This window comes from Macaca mulatta, chromosome 10, assembly GCF_049350105.2.
Source record: "Macaca mulatta isolate MMU2019108-1 chromosome 10, T2T-MMU8v2.0, whole genome shotgun sequence".
Taxonomy (NCBI): domain Eukaryota; kingdom Metazoa; phylum Chordata; class Mammalia; order Primates; family Cercopithecidae; genus Macaca; species Macaca mulatta.
The window spans coordinates 101631059-101647060 of record NC_133415.1 but is presented as its reverse complement, the minus strand read 5'-3'; the positions used below and the strand labels follow the sequence as shown (position 1 = coordinate 101647060).

Below are 16002 nucleotides of genomic sequence, written 5' to 3'. Positions count from 1 at the left end.
TCCCAGGAATAACTTCGCGCCCGGTGCACCACTCGTCTAGGACAGACCGTAGGAGCCCCAGAGCCCAGCGTCCCTGCGCGTTGATGGAGTAGGATATAACCTGAAGCTCAGAGGAGGGACGGGGATTGACAGAACCCCAGAGTAGAACCCGCCATGCACAGGTTTTTGCTGGAGTTCAGGGAGAGTGGGTTTCGAACTCACGACTCGGCAGTCCAGGCTCCCTAACTGCATCCACACCCCAACTCCCCACCTCCAAGTGCAAAACCACGGCCTCAGACTTAGTAAAATAACAACCGAGCACTTACTATGTGCCAGGCACCTTAAATGTGTCATTAATTAGCAGGTTTAACCTTCACAGGCGTCCTATGAAGTAGGGACGAATATTTCCCCCATTTTTAATAAAAAAAATTTTTTTTTTGAGACGGAGTCTCCCTCAGTCCCCCAGGCCAGAGTGCAGTGGCGCAATCTTGGTTCACTGCACCCTCCTCCTCCCGGGTTCAAGCAATTCTCGTGCCTCAGCCTCTGGAGTAGCTGGGATTACAGGCACGCGCCAGCTACCACTGCCGGCTAATTTTTGTGTTTTTAGCAGAGAGGGGGTTTCACCATGTTGGCCATGCTGGTGTCCGACGCCTGGCCTCAAGTGATCCGCCGACCTCTGCCTCCAAAGTGCTAGGATTACAGGCGTGAGCTACTGGGCCCTGCCTCCTTCTGTTTTTAAGATTGGGAAAGTTTAGCTCCAGAGAGGCCGAGTAGCTTGCCTGGGATCGCACAGCTGATTAAGTGGGGGTACTGGGCTTTGAACTGGGACGATCCCAGCTAGTGTTTTAAACCCCTATTCTATGCTGCCTTTTGCTTTTGCTTTTTTTTCTGTGAGAGGGAGGAAGGGGCCACTTCCCTACTCTCCTAGGAAGTGAGAAAAGTGGCCAGGGGGTGGAGGGGGTGGATGGGGGTGGGACAGGGCAGAGCCTTGGATGGAAGTTAGGAGACTATAAAGGCTTTAATCTCCGTGCCTCCTGCTGGGGCCTCATTTACTCCCCTTCTCTGCTCTAGGAAGTCTTTTAATCCTGGTTCAGGAAGGGCTGGTGTGGGGGTGGCTCTTTCAAAGACCCTAGAGCCAGGCTCTGTAGCTCCCAGTCTTTGGGAGAAAGAGGGAGACTCTGGGGTCCTCTGGGGCTCCCCATGGCTTAGGGGTGCAGCTGAGGCTGTGTGAGATCAGAGTTCCACCTCAGGAGGAAGAAAGCCCTAGACTAGAGCCCTTCTGCCTGTGAAAGGAGATGTACTGGGGGAAGGGAGCTGTGGGAGAGGGGGTTGTGCAGAAGCATTGAAAACCATTTGGCCAAAGGACGCTTCTAGAAAGGGCTGTAAGAATAAGGCAAGATTGGCTTTCTTTTCCATCCCTTCTTCTCTCATAGTTTCGGGGGGTGGGGCGGGGGGAAGAATTTGTTCAGTTAGAAGCTGGCAGTTTCTGAATTAAACGTGTAGATAACCCTAGTGTCTATGAGCAATGTCAAATTCTAGGGAACTCCTGACTTCTCCTTCTGAGCCACTCCCTGCTCCTCTGCTTGGAAGAGAAACAGGAAATACAAACCAATTTTTATATTAATGGGAAAGAAAATATACCTCTCCCTCCCACGCCCCTGCCCTAGATGGTTTATTTCATTTTAGAACAGATCTAGATTGTGTTTGAGTTAACTGTGGTTTTAAATCGTCCACGTGTAGAGTCGGAGGAAGCTGGAATAATGGAAATTGATTGGAGCCAACCATTCTTATTATTCAAGAAACAGGAAAAAAAAAAAGATTTCTCTACTTTCACATGATCTCTTTGACACTTTATATTTGCTGACTTCGTCACATTTTTCTTTTTGTATCTGATATGTTAGTTCTGAGATGAATTGATTCTGACTTGGATGTGTGTCTTGGACCAGTCATGCTACCTGTCCCGACCTCAGTTTCCACACCTGTGAAACAAGGAGGGGGAATCCGGGCTTCCTTTCTGCCTTGTCCTTCTGTGTGTCCCCAGGCTGGTGCCAGAAACAGACGGATTGTGTAACCTGACCAGCCATACGTTGTTTGTGAGCCACCAGGAGTCCTTTCTCATCTTGGCCCGTCAGGAATGGCCCCTAAACATCCCAAGGCATTTTCGTTTTCAAAACTAACCTGGGGCTTAGAGCTTCTGGAACTGCTAATTACCAAGGCTTTCCATGGCTACAAGGCTGGCAGCCTCAGGTTGTGATTCTCTTCTGTCTTCCCACTCTCTCTTCTCAGCCTTTATATTTGCTAAGGGATTTTCTCCGCTGTCTCCTGGCTTGGAAGAATGCACGGTAATCCCTCCCTGCTTTTATTTCCATGTGGTTAGAGGCAGGCCTTAAAGGACCACCCTGGCCTCCGTGTGTCCCTGGTGTGAAGGCCCCATCAGCTCATGGAAACCGTGGAAACTAACCCCCGTGATAGGGGCCATGTGTGACTTCTGTCCTCAAGGAGAGGACAGTGTAATGGAGGTGGCCAAATGGGTGTTTTTAAAAAAGCAATCTAAGTACAAGGCTCTGGAGCCAGACTGCTTGAGGTTAAGTCCTTGGACTTGTGACCTTGGGCAAAAACCTTAACCTGTTTGAGCCTTATTTGTAAAAAGAGGGATGGTAATAGGTACTATTTTATAGGTTTTTTAAAGAAGATAAATGAGTTATAGAAATTGATGTAAAGCACTTAGAACAGTGTCTGGCAGTAGGGTATATAAATATTTGTTATTATTGTTGTTATAGGAAAATTAAATAGTACAGATAGTTAGGGTTATGGAACTTCAGCATCCAGAGAGCAGAGGTGATCAGGGAGGGCTTCCTGGAGGAAGTGAGGTCTGAGTTAAGTCAGCACTGAGAGGAGGATGGGGGCTGTGAGTGAGTTTCCTTTTGACCCCCTAAACTCTGGCCACAGGAACCAGTGGTTTTGTTTGGTTCCAGGCCGAGGGCTTTGTGGTTCCTCCAGAATCTCTCCATCTTTCCCCATCTCCTTCAGGAACTGGGTTGCACTCCCTCCCTCATCTCCAGGGGGTCCTCTGAGTTTGGTGTTTTGTGTGTGTTTATTAAAGAATCATGAAGCGGCAAGGACAGCCCTTTCATAGAGATGCTGGATCAGTCTTGGGGGAAACAGTGCCCGGGGTTTTGACTCAGAACCTTGGCTCGAATCGTTTCGAAGCCCTGGCTATGTGGGGTACTCCCCGTGTGCTTTGGGCAACGTTAGTCATGATGAAAACAATGATAGTCATTGCTATGACTGCTTTGATTCATCACTTGCCATTCTAAGCACTTTGCGTGTGTCAGCTCATTTAATTTTCTCTACGAAGGGGATGCTGTTTTTATCCCCATTGAGAGGTGAGGAAACCGAGGCAAAGTGAATCTAAGTGAGCTGCCCTGGGTTAGGTGGACACCATTGCCAGGATTTGATCCTAGGCTGCCTGCCCCAGAACTCATGTGCCCAGCCACTTCATAGACTGCCTTTGGCTCATCCAAGAAGGGCTTGGCACATGATTTATTAAGGTGGCAGAACTGGGATTTGAACCCAGGTCTGTGTGATGTTTCACCTCTGCCTGCGCTTCCTCCTGTTATTTCCCCTCTGTCACCCCCGTTCTTTTCTCCACTGAATGGGCAGAACTGTGGACGGATAGAAATGGCAGGCTGCCGAGTTCTTGCTCTGGGCTCCGGGTCTGTGCATGGCATGAGGGTTGAGTGAAGCTCTGGAGTCATGCTGCTGGTGTTCAAATGCAGGCTTTCCCCCACTGGGACTGTAGGTGACCTTGGGCTGATCACTGACTTGCTCGGTGTCTCAGTTTCCCCATCTGTCCAATGGGCACAGTGTAGCATCTGCGTCACAGGGATGTGGTGAAGCTTGGATGAACCTGAGGTCAAAGCTGTTAGAACAGTGCCGGGCGCACTGGGTGTTTGGAATGCTGTGCGGGTATTTTGGGGGATATGCAGCTCTTTGGAGCTCAAAGGCCCCCCCCACTCCGCTAGAAGAGGCTGAGTAGGCCTTGGGCCCACCTGCCAAGGGGATGCACCTCAGGGGCAGGTGCCAGTCACTCCCATGATGGATGTATCAGCTGGGCAGTGGTTGGAAGAGAAGAGAGGGCCTGGGGGGGTGGGCAGAGGCCTGTGGGTGGGAGTCGGTCAGCAGCTCCTCAAAGGTCTCCCCGTGGCTGAGGACAGAGAGCTATAGAGACATAGAGGGTCTGCCCGGAACCGACCGGGATGGGGTCTCTGAGGAACAGGGATTGTGGGCAGAAAGCTCCCAGAACGCTTTCTGTGGTTCCGCTTTTTGGAGGGAGGAGACCAAAGTTTTTCTCTCATTGGAGCTCCGCTTGCCAAACAAGAAACTGTGGTTTTTTGTTGTCACTATTTTTTTCTGTTTTAAAAGATTCTGTACTCCTAGTCTCACACTGGGGAGAAATGCCACGGGTTGAGGGGGGGTGGGGGCAGGTCTTTGATTCCACAGTCATTGAGGCAGAGGGATCTCCCCAGTGACTTGGGGGGATTTCCGCGTGGTCTTCGTATGAAAAGTAGGATGCTGAGAGGTATATGTAACACAGTTCTTTTGGAAAATAAACAATAACCATAATATACACATGCGTGTTGTATGTATAAGGTGACAGCAGGTTGGAGAAAAGGATGGAAGAATGTGTATCTTAGGGAGAAGGGCAACCAGGAAGATAAGGAAGTAAAATCCTGTTTATAATACCCTTTTCATATAAAATTATACATATGTATGTGAATATATTTTTTAAGAAGCTGACAGGAAGAATTGTATTTTCAACATGGTTTTTAGATTAATGCAATAGTAATAGTGGTAACAATTTGCTAATATTTATATACTTGCAAGCCCTGCTTATAGTTCCTTATGGATTAACTCAAAAGTTGCAGGTATTCTTATGCTTCCTGTTTTACAAATGAAACAGAGACACAGAGAGGCCGAGTCAGTTTCCCAGGGTTACACAGCCTGACAGAGCTGGCAGTTGGACCCAGGGAATGAGGCTGCCTGGCCCACATTCTTCACCACTATCCTGAATTGTGCCAACATGAGGCTGTGTTCATGAGCAAACTTACCAGCCCTGTGAGACCTCCGGGCTGCCCAGGTGGGCAAGAATTAAGTCAAAAAGTCCACCTTATTTCAGTTTTCAGATGCCAGAGAGCCTGGGACAGGCCACCTTGTGTTGGACTCATCATCGTCAGGAAGTCAGTGAAAAATCTTTTGATGATAAAAACCTGAGTGTCAGCAGGATTTAGATGGGTTACATTTTTTTTTAATGTGTGGCAGACAGAGAGCTCTGTACAGGTAAACCCATGAAGATATGAGACTGCTTTTCTGTGCGTGCAGGTATGTGTGGAGCATCTGCTGTATATCCTGGGCAGTGTTCTGGGTCACGAGAATGAAGTCATCAACAGGTCCTTGTCCTTATAAGAAGGACAACCCCATGGGGATTCTATGACTCATTCTTCAGACAAGCCTTCTGGAAGCCTACCTACTTTTATTCGGGTGTTTGCCCTGGTAGCAATTTAACTGTCACTTTAAGAAGAGGTGAATGGGGTTGGTGTCTCTGGCTTTTGAGACTTCAGGGCACCCCCTTCTTGGAGAGAAAGATACTCCTTTATCAGGCCAGAGAGCTGAGACCTGTTGGGCTTGGGGCCACTCCCTTTGATAAAGAAACCCACATCCTATTTGCTTCACAGCCACTCTCCCTTAAAGGTTTTGCAAGAGTTAAGTGTTTGAAGCAGGTCATGCCTGGCTGCAGGAGAACCTGACCTCTCAGATTTTGGGGGCGTCTTTTCTTTTTTTTCCAACAGACGCAGGCGTGCTGGCTGGAATACTGGAGGGAGGGGGGCGACAGGGCGGGCTGCCCCTCAGACCGGTGTGCTGTGTCCCACAGCATCATTCCCCAGACATGGGGCCAGGTCAGAGCTGATTCCTGCCCTGCATTTCAGAGATCTTGAACAGAAGCCAGGTGGGTCATTGGGTCTCCTTGTTTTGCAGGTGACATGAGTTGCATCCCCAGAGGGGAGGTGAGCTCCAGTTAAGGGCAGTAGCCACTCCGTTTGTTAGAGTTCCATCCCCAGAGACCTGGGAAGAGAGCTTGGTGGCCTACATCCTTTTCTGGGGTTTGTGTTTTAGCCGGGATCAAAAATCCCTCTTTTTTTTTTTTTTTTTTTTTTTTTTAAAAGATGGAGTCTTGCACTGTTGCCCAGGCTGGAGTGCAGTGGCATGATCTTGGCTCACTTCAACCTCTACCTCCCAGGTTCAAGCTGTTCTCTTGCCTCATCCTCCCGAGTAGCTGGGACTACAGGCACGTGCCACCACGCCCAGCTAATTTTTGTATTTTTTAGTAGAGACAGGGTTTCACCATGTTGGCCAGGCTGGTATCGAACCCCTGACCTCAAGTGTTCTGCCCGCCTTGGCCTCCCAAAGTGCTGGAATTATGGGCGTGAGCCACCGTGCCCGGCCAGAAGTCCCCCTTGAAGAGGTTTCACAGGGGTCATTTGTGGCCCTAGCAGTTGGTCTGGAGTAAATCCCACTAGTCTCTAAGCCTTCAGCACTATCGACATACAGGGCTGATCATTCTTTGCTGTGGGGTTGGGGGGGGCTGTCCTGTGCATTGTAAGATGCTTAGCAGCATCCCTGGCCTCTACCTACCAGATGCCAGTAGGACCCCTCTTCCCCAGCTGTGATAACCACAGAAGTCTCCAGATATTCCAAGTATCCATTAGAGGTGGTTGGGCGTGAAGAATAGCCCCCAGTTGAGAACCACTGGGCTAAAAGCTCCTTTGACTACCACCTGTGCTCCCAGACTGTATGGGGGCATTAGCATGCCTGCGTGGAAATACGTGAGATGTGTTTACGTAAGTAGCATAATACGGTTTGCCCTTTTCACCCAGCAGAGTGTCTGGGAGGCTCCCTCTCTTGCGGTTCATGGTTTAGAGCGCAGACTCTTGAGCCACCTGGCCTGGGTTCAGTTCCTGGCTCTTCCCCTGTGTGACCTTGGGGATGTTGCTTTGCCTCTCTGAGCCCCGGTTTCCCCATCTGCGAAATGGGGATGACCCCAGACCTCCTAGGGTTCCTCTAGGGAGCGAGTGCAGTGATTGTGTGTGGGCTCACCCCTCCTCCCGGAGGAAGTCCCAAGGCAGAAGCGGAGCCCTCCAGCCTCCCAGCCCTGTGTGGATTTTTAAGCTTATTTTTATTTTCTTGGCTCCTTGAGGACCAGAAGGGTCTGTCTGCTCTTCTTTTGTCTTGTGGTTGGACACTCAATCTGTGTTTACCCGCTTGGTTCCTTCCCCAGGGTGGAACTGACAGACGATCCCTTGATTCTGGGCCAGGGGAGGCGAGGCTATTTCAGGCTGGCGGGACTGGGGCTGCTGAAAGCTGGTGCAGGCAGGTGGCCATCGGCCGTCAGGACCCAGGGTCTTGTGCTTCCCCGCTTGCCGGGAGGGTGGGTGGCTTCTGTAAGGAGCATCTCTCAGGAGGAGTGAGGCCAGGGTCGGGGTGTGGGCAGTTGATGCTTGCGTCCACTAATCGACTTATTCATTCAATAAATGGCTATTCAGCACCACTGTGTGCCAGGCACTGTGCTAGGTGCTGGCATGTGGCTGGAACAAGACAAGGTCCCTGCCCTCAGGGAATCTTCAGACATCGCAAAAAGAAATCCCTTGAGAAAAGGACCAGAGTTGTCATAATAAGGACACCCACTGAGGCCTTGCTGTGTTCCAGGTACCGTGCCACATGCTTCTTGAGCCCTTGCAACAACTCCCTGAGGTCAATTTTGCAGATGGGGAAACTAAAGCTGGGAGAGGTTGAGTAACTTGCTCAAGTCCACACAGCTGGTGAGTGGATGCAGACAGAAGGAAATAAAATGAGGTTATGTTTGTGACAGGGATGGTCGCATCTACTTTAGAGGGGATGGACAAGGAAGGCTTTTCTAGGGAGATGACATTTGACCAAGTCCTGAAGGAGGAGAAAGAGTCCCTGGTGGAAAGAGTGGAGAAAAGTGTGTTCCAGGCAGCGGGGGCAGCAGATGCAAAGGCCCTGAGGCAGAACTGTGCCAGGCTTGTTTGAGGAACAGAAAGAGGCCAGGGTGGCCGGAGGGGAGAGTAGGGGAGATGAGATTGGCAAGTTACAGGGTCCAGGTTGCATGGGCCTCAGATGCATGGTGAGCAGTTTGGGTTTTATTCCTGGTGGTGTGAGGAGCCACCAGACTGCTTTCAGTTGGATATGGCATAGGTCATTTGGTGACGTGGAAACCAAGACTGTACAATGGTCTTACTAAGGTCTCAGAGGGGAATGGGTGTACCTTCCCCTCCCACAGCAGATCCCCTGCCTGTTTCCAGGCTGTTCTGTGACCTACGGCTGGTTCTGTCCTCTCTTTGGATGTCAGCTTTCCTGTGGGTACTGTGTCACCAAGTAACCAGGGCAGGCTTCCTGGAGGAGGCCAGTGGAGCCAACCATACCCAGAGAGGAGTCTGGGCCCCCATCTATGGCCAGAATGTGGATGAGATGTGAAGGCAGCTGCCTCTGGGCTGGGAGAGCTGTTGATGCGAGATGAACCTCTGCTTCCTGAGACAGAGGAAGGTGCCCCTTGTTTTCTGTTCAGGAAACTCATTTGCATAATTAACAACTGTTTGGCGGGATCGGTACTCCACCCTCCGGGCATAGGCATCATAACAGCACTTCATCATCTGTTAGCTCTCACCTCTGCCCTGTGGGGGAGGGATTTTTCAGGCCCACTTCTTGGGTGAGGAAAACAGCTGCAGAGAGGGGAAGTGGCGTACCTGAGGACACGCAGCCGGGAATGGCCAGGACCATTGCAGTTGACTATTTTGATCTCTCCCTCGCCTCCCACATTCTGTTCTCCTTACGCAGTCAGAGGGATCCAGTGAGACCTTAATCAGTTACATCTCACTTAGTAAAAGCAGCCCTTAGTCTGGCCTGGAATGTCGCACAAAACCTGCCTCTCTTGGCTCTCCAAGCTCTTCTTTCATTACTTCTTTTTCCCCATACAGTTTTAAAAACTGAGATATGATTCACACATCATAAACCTCACCCTTTCAAAGTGTACGATTCAGTGGTTGTGAGTATATTCACCAAGTTGCGCAGTCATCCCCACTATCCAATCCCAGAATCTTCTGAATAGCTCTTAACCCCCACGTCCACTTCTTCCAGGCGCATTTCCCTTTTCTCAAATGCACCAAGCATGCACCTGCCTCAGGGCCCTCGCACCTGTGCTATCTGGAATGTGCTCCCCTCCACCCCCCAGTGTCCCTGTGGCTCAACCCTCCCCCTCCTTCAGGCCTTTGCTGAAAATCCTGTTCTTGACTGGGACTTTTCTGACACCGCACATCCCCACCTCACCATTTCTTCCTTTTCTTGCATTGCTTTTTTCCTGCTAGCTAACACACTAGACAGTTTACTTATTTATTGCTTATCGTCTGCCTCCCTCACCAGCGTGTCATGCCACGGGCATGCCAAGAGGATAGAGATTTTGATCTCCAGCACCAGCAACAATGCCTGCCACATAGTAGATGCTCATTAAATATTTTTTGAATGAAAAAATTGCTTCTATACGTGCCTGTGTTTTGTTACATGATGTGATTGTTTTGAATTATGTAACTGCTAAGCATTTTTGTGCAGACTTCTGGGGACTAAGATGGCCTGGTGTCTTTTGACCATGTGGGTATGTGTGAGCTGGAGGATTTGGCACAGGAGAATTTTTTACTGTGTGGCATTGTGCTCAAGTGCCAGGGGCCTAGCCAGATTGTCTGGGTCTGAATCTTATCTCTGCCCCTCAGCAGCTCTGTGACCCTGGGCAAGAGACTTTCCCTCTCTGAACCTTGGTTTCCTCATCTATAAAATATATTGAGACACTTGGCTCACTGCCTGGCACCTGAGTAGGCCCCGGTAATTAGTAGAGGTTATTTTTAAGCATTCTGTTTTAGAATCTTAGTATTTCCCTACTTTTTGCACAGGGACAGTTATAGCATCTCATCTTGAGCACACTGCCTGAGATCCTTCCTGGGACTTGAAATAAGTAACTGAATTTATTTTGACCAAGTGGTCCCTTGCCCTGGACATTGGTCTCTGCACTCTGAAGGCAGTTGGGAGTAACTGGGATGGCTGTAAGTTGGAGCTAGAAGATGCTGTTCACTCTCTTCTCCAAACAACCCATTCGAAGACTGAAAAAACAGATTGATGTCTCAAAAACACGACAGCACCTTCCATTCCCCTGCTGTGAAATCCCTCCATGAAGCTGAAGGGGCACAGAACATACTGCTCCCCACTTTCTGGGTGAGGCTGTTGCACATCCTGTTTCATTTACAGCCTTGCAGTTTTGCAGATGAGGAAACTGAGGCCCAGAGAGGGTGAGGTCACTTGCCTGGGATCACACAGAGATGGCATATTAGTTATCTGTTGCTGCCAAACAAGTTACCACACATTTAGTGGCTTAAAATAACACCTGTTAATTACCTCGAAGTTTCTGTGGGCCAGAAGTCTGGGTGCAGTGTAACTGGGTTTTCTGCTCAAGGTCTCTTGAGGCTGCCATCAGGGTGTTGACCCGGGCTGTGATCTCATCTGATGCTTGGAGTGAGGAGGGGATGGGGGCATGGGAGGCATCTGCATGGGGTTGTTGGCAGAATTTAGTTCCACATGTTATGGAGCCGGGGTCACCATTTTTTGCAGGGTATTGGCTGGTGATCACCCTCACTTCCTAGAGGTGCCCTTGAGTCTTCGGGGTGTGGTCCTCCCACAACATAGCCACATCATGGCCAGCAGGTGAACCACTTGCTTTGAATCTCTTCCTTTAGGAAGGGCCTAGAAGTGTGCTTGTACTCTTCTCCCTGCTTTATCCCCCACAGGCATCTTTTAAGCCTTTGCCTGATTAGGTCAGGCCCGCTCAGTCAGCTGATTTTGGATCCTAATTATATCTGCAAAATCCCTTCGCCTCTTCATTTACCAAACACTCGCACTAACAGTCCCACTTACATGGCTGTTAATGGGAAAGGATCCTCCAGGGCGCAGACACAGGGGACAGTAATCCTGGGGCCATCTCAGGGTTCCACACACCAGCGATGGTCAGTGGTGGGTTTGAACTCAGGATTATTCTACTCCAAAGCCCATATTCGTGACCACTGTGCTTTACTTTATTTACTCCTTCTCTGGCCCTGCCCAGAGTGACCCCTGAGTAAGGTGAACTGATTGGCTGTTGGCCTCATTCTGGCTCATTCTGAGTGAGGCAGGGCAGGTGGGCTGTATTCTGTGGTATGGTTTCCTCTTTGGTAAGACCTGGTCTCTCCAACACAGTACACAGACCCCCACCATCTCTCTTTTTTCTTTCTTTTTTTTTTTTTTTTTGAGACGGAGTCTCGCTGTGTCTCCCAGGCTGGAGTGCAGTGGCCGGATCTCTGCTCACTGCAAGCTCCGCCTCCCGGGTTCACGCCATTCTCCTGCCTCAGCCTCCCGAGTAGCTGGGATTACAGGCTTGAGCCACCGCGCCCGGCCCTCTTTTTTCTTTTTCTTGTTTTCTTTTTTTTGAGACAGTCTTACTCTGTTGCCAAGGCTGGAGTGCAGTGGTGCAATCTTGGCTCACTGCAGCCTCCGCCTCCCAGGTTCAAGCGATTCTCCTGCATCAGCCTCCCGAGTGGCTGGGATTACAGGCGCATGCCAACATGTCTGGCTAATTTCTGTAATTTTAGTAGAGACAGTGTTTTGCCACATTGGCCAGGCTGGTCTCAAACCCCTGACCTCAGGTGATTTTGTCCACTCGGCCGACTCCCAAAGTGCTGAGATTACAGGCATGAGCCACTGTGCCCGGCCGCCCCAGCATCTCTTGAAATGATTTGCCAGTTGGGTTGTTGAGGTTGAAGCCAGAGCATCTACTCCATCCTGGTACCCCCTTTACCTAGGAGTGTGGGCTTAGACCTGGCCATGAGACAGATGCCTAACTGCTTTCTCCCAGGGGACTTTTGCGCCAGATGTTGTCTGCGCTGTTTACTCTGAGGGTGGGGTGGGGAGTGAGGAAGCCATCTGATTGCATTGATCTCCACATTTTAGGGCTTTTCCAAATAACTCATTGTTTAGTGATTTCCAATTTAATTCTATTGTGCTCAGAGAATATATTCTGTGGGTTTTCAATCCTTTGAAATTGATTAAGACTTGGTTTATGACCCAGCAGGTAGTCTACCTTAGGGACCATTTCATGTACATTTGAAAAGAATGTGTCTTCTGCTATTTTGGGGTGCAGTGTTCTACACATGTCATTTGGATCAAGGTGGTTGGTAGTGTTGTTCAGATCTGTATATGCTTACTGATGCTTGGTCTCCTTGTTCTGGTAGTTATTGAGAGAAGGCTCTGGAAGTCTCCATCTGTGACTGTAGATTTATGTTTTTCTCCTTTGAGTTCTGTCAGTTATTACTTTTTGCATTTTAAAGTTCTGTTGCTGGAAATACGTGTTTATGATTATGTCTTCCTGGCAAATTGACCCTTTTATTATTATGAAATATTCCTTTTTATCTCTGATAATGCTCCTTGTCTTGAAGCCTATTTTGTCTGATATTGCTATAGCCATGTCACCTTTCTTCTGCTTACCGTTTTCCATTTTTTTCCTTTCTGCCTCTGTGTCTTTATATTCCAAGTGCATCTTTTACAGGCATCATATAGTTTGGTCTTGCTTTTCTAAATCCATTCTGACAGTCCCAGCCTTTTAATTAGACTGTTTAGCTTATGTATATTTAATGTAATTACTGACAGGGTTGGGTTTAGCTCCAACACCCTGCCATTTCATTCTGGTTTGTTTGCTGGGGACATGAACAAGCACAAGGAGTCCTCTTCCTCCCCCATCCTCGCTCTGCTGGAGGTGGAATTTGGAGGTTAATCGAATCCCAGCTCCTTATGATGGCTTAGAAGGTATCATGTGATCCAGCTTCGGCTCACTGTGTAGACCTTGTCTCCCTGCCTAGCTCGTTCTGTCCTGCCCCGACCAGATTTTTTTCTGTTCTTGCACTGTATTCAGCTGGTTCTAGCCTCTAAGCCTTTTCCTTTGCTGTTCCTATTACCTGGAGCTCTTGGAACCCTGATTTGTACCAAGGGCCCCCCTTTCTCTTTCAGCTCTCAGCTCAAGTGCCACCTCCTCAGATAACCTTCTAGTCCCTTTCTCTACACCACTGCACTGATTTTCTTCTTGACCCGTCACATCCTGGAATTATCTTGTTGATTTATTTGTTTAGTATCTCTCTCCCATTAGAATATAAGTCGCATGAGGTCACAGCCCTTGTCTGCTGTGTTCATGGCCAAGTCCCTGACGATTTTAATGGGGACTTTGTTAGCATTTGTGGAAGAAATGAATGCATGAGCACAGGGGCTGAATGGGGCCCACTCTGTGGCAGAGGCCTTCCTGGGCTTGACTCTGTCTTGGGAGCGTGAACCCCCGTGTGGGGGCAGCCACAGCCTGGGCTCCTTGGCCTCCTGCCCTTACCACACCAGCGAGGGCAGAGGGATTGGAAAGTTTTATTTGCCACGTCAGGGAGCTCTGGGTGGTCTCAGCCACCAGCCAGTGGCCCACCAGGATGTTGATTGGGTGGTTTTAAAGATTTATTTCCCCTTGAACACAAAGGTAGTAAATACAGTGGAGGTGTGAGTGTCAAAAGCACATTCCCTTATGTCTATTCAGCTACAGGCGCTCTTATGGAACTCAGTATGGTAAAATGATATTTTGTGTATATACCTGGCTGCATATATTATTCATTTCTACATACATATGGTGCTCTAGGCACAAAACCAAACATGTTGTATTTCTGGGCAATTTAATACATTTTTTTGGAGTTAAATTTTTTTTTTTTTTTTTTTGAGACGGAGTCTCGCTCTGTCGCCCAGGCTGGAGTGCAGTGGCCAGATCTCAGCTCACTGCAAGCTCCGCCTCCCGGGTTCCCGCCATTCTCCTGCCTCAGCCTCCCGAGTAGCTGGGACCACAGGCGCCGCCACCTCGCCCGGCTAATTTTTTGTGTTTTTAGTAGAGACGGGGTTTCACCGTGTTAGCCAGGATGGTCTCGATCTCCTGACCTTGTGATCCGCCCGTCTCGGCCTCCCAAAGTGCTGGGATTACAGGCTTGAGCCACCGCGCCGGGCCTGGAGTTAAATTTTTGATAACTTTTTATTTGATCACTCCCCCTCTCCCTTTCCTTTCTTTTCCCCTCTCCCCTCATGCACACATGCATTATTATTATTTTGATCCATTTGAGAGTAATTGCAGAGAGGATGCCCCTACAAACTTTGGCATGCATCACTTAGGAAGACAGACATTCTCTTGTGTAACAACAGTGCCTTGAACAAAATCAGGCAAGTCAACGTTTATACTAAATGATACAATGCACAGTCTATATTCAGATTTCACCAGTTTCTCCCCAAGTGTTCCCCGTACCCATCTCCTCACCCATCCCCACCACCAGTCCAGGATCTAGTCCTGGATCACGTATTGTATTTGGTGGTCCAGCTCTGGTGATTTTGATTGTCCTTGGTAGAAAGTCTCCACTGAGATGTGCTCATGCTTGTCCCAGATCCAAGCTCCGTGACCAGCTCTGTGACCTCGGGAAGCTGATTCTTGGACATCAGTTTCTTCAGCTATAAAATGGGGAAATCTCTGTTCCTACCTCATAGACATGTTCCCTTGTTCCAACACATTGTATTAAGCACCTACTGTGTGCCTGGCCCAGATGCTGGGATACAGCAGGATGCAGGGCAGGCCGACATCTGGGCCCTTGGGGGTGGAGTAGAGTAGGTGAATGCTGGGTGCGGAGCCGGCTCCCTGGGACGCCTGCCACGTCTGGCTGTGTTCGCAGTTACTGCGCTCATTTTAGAAAATTTGGGAAATAAAGATGAGTAAAAAGATCTCACCCTTCCAAATAGCTGTTTCACCTTTGGGTGTATTTCCTCTTTGTTCCTTGCATTTGTTTTGAGCCTGGTACACGACAGCAGATACTGCTTGTGCGTACTTCCTCGTGTCACTGCTAAACACTCTCCATCAGCAAGCCTTTGATGGCTTCGGAATGAAATGTGGGGGCTGTGTGATGGCCACTGTCCAGTTGAAATCCTGACTGCCTACCTGCTGTGTGGTGAGTGGCCAGCTGCTCCATCTGTGTGTGCCTCAGTTTCCTCATCTCCTAAAATAGCGCCCCCATCTTAGATTGATGGGGAAATTAGGTGAATTAGGACCTGCAAAGCTATCAGAACAATGCGAGGTACATAGTAAGCATTCCATATATATTAGCTATACTTATAAGAATTATTATACCAATACATAATTTCATAATAGCATTCTAGTAAAATTATTATTACTTACCCGTTCCTCTTGTATTGGGGCATTTAGGTAGTTTGCAGTTTTTCACAATGACGGTCCATGTGCATCTTTGTTGATTGCTACCGGTTCTTTTGTCAGTTTAGTAACTGAGGGCTGAAGAAACCTGGGTTTAGGACCCTTTGGTCCTTTTTAGCCCAAATAAATTATTGGCACTAGAATCCTGGAAACAGGCTGTTAGAGCTGGAAGACACCGAGACATCATCTCATCCAATCATCTCACTTTTCAGAAAGGGGACATTGAGGCACAGAGCTGTTCAGTCACTTGGCCTGGGGTTCCCAAGTGAGTTTGTGGTTGAGATGGAACTGAAGCCCAGGTTTTCTGACTCCTATCCCATGATAGTCTGCTTTTATCCAACAGCTGAGACTCCTTGGAGGACAGGGAGGGAGGTTTAAGTTGTATCCAAATGAGTTGGATGAATCTTTTGTCCTAGGGGATTCCCTTGTCTCTGGGAAACTTTGCTTTCAGATTCTTTGACTTCAGTGATCAGTAGCGTGAGGGGTGTGTGTGTGTATCCAGGTCTGGTCAGTAGTGTGCATACACACGTGTGTGTGTGTGTGTGTGTATATCAGACTCTGGTCAGAAGTCATTGATTGCACCCTTGCTATGGGCCAGGCCTTGTACAAGC

At 48.9% G+C, this 16002-nt stretch overlaps 1 protein-coding gene across 1 annotated transcript in view; it reads left to right on the top strand.

The window, feature by feature from the left end:
• The window catches only part of PREX1 (phosphatidylinositol-3,4,5-trisphosphate dependent Rac exchange factor 1), a 203652-nt gene that overhangs the window by 718 nt on the left and 186932 nt on the right, over positions 1-16002 (top strand). The gene's annotated exons all lie outside the window — the stretch shown is intronic.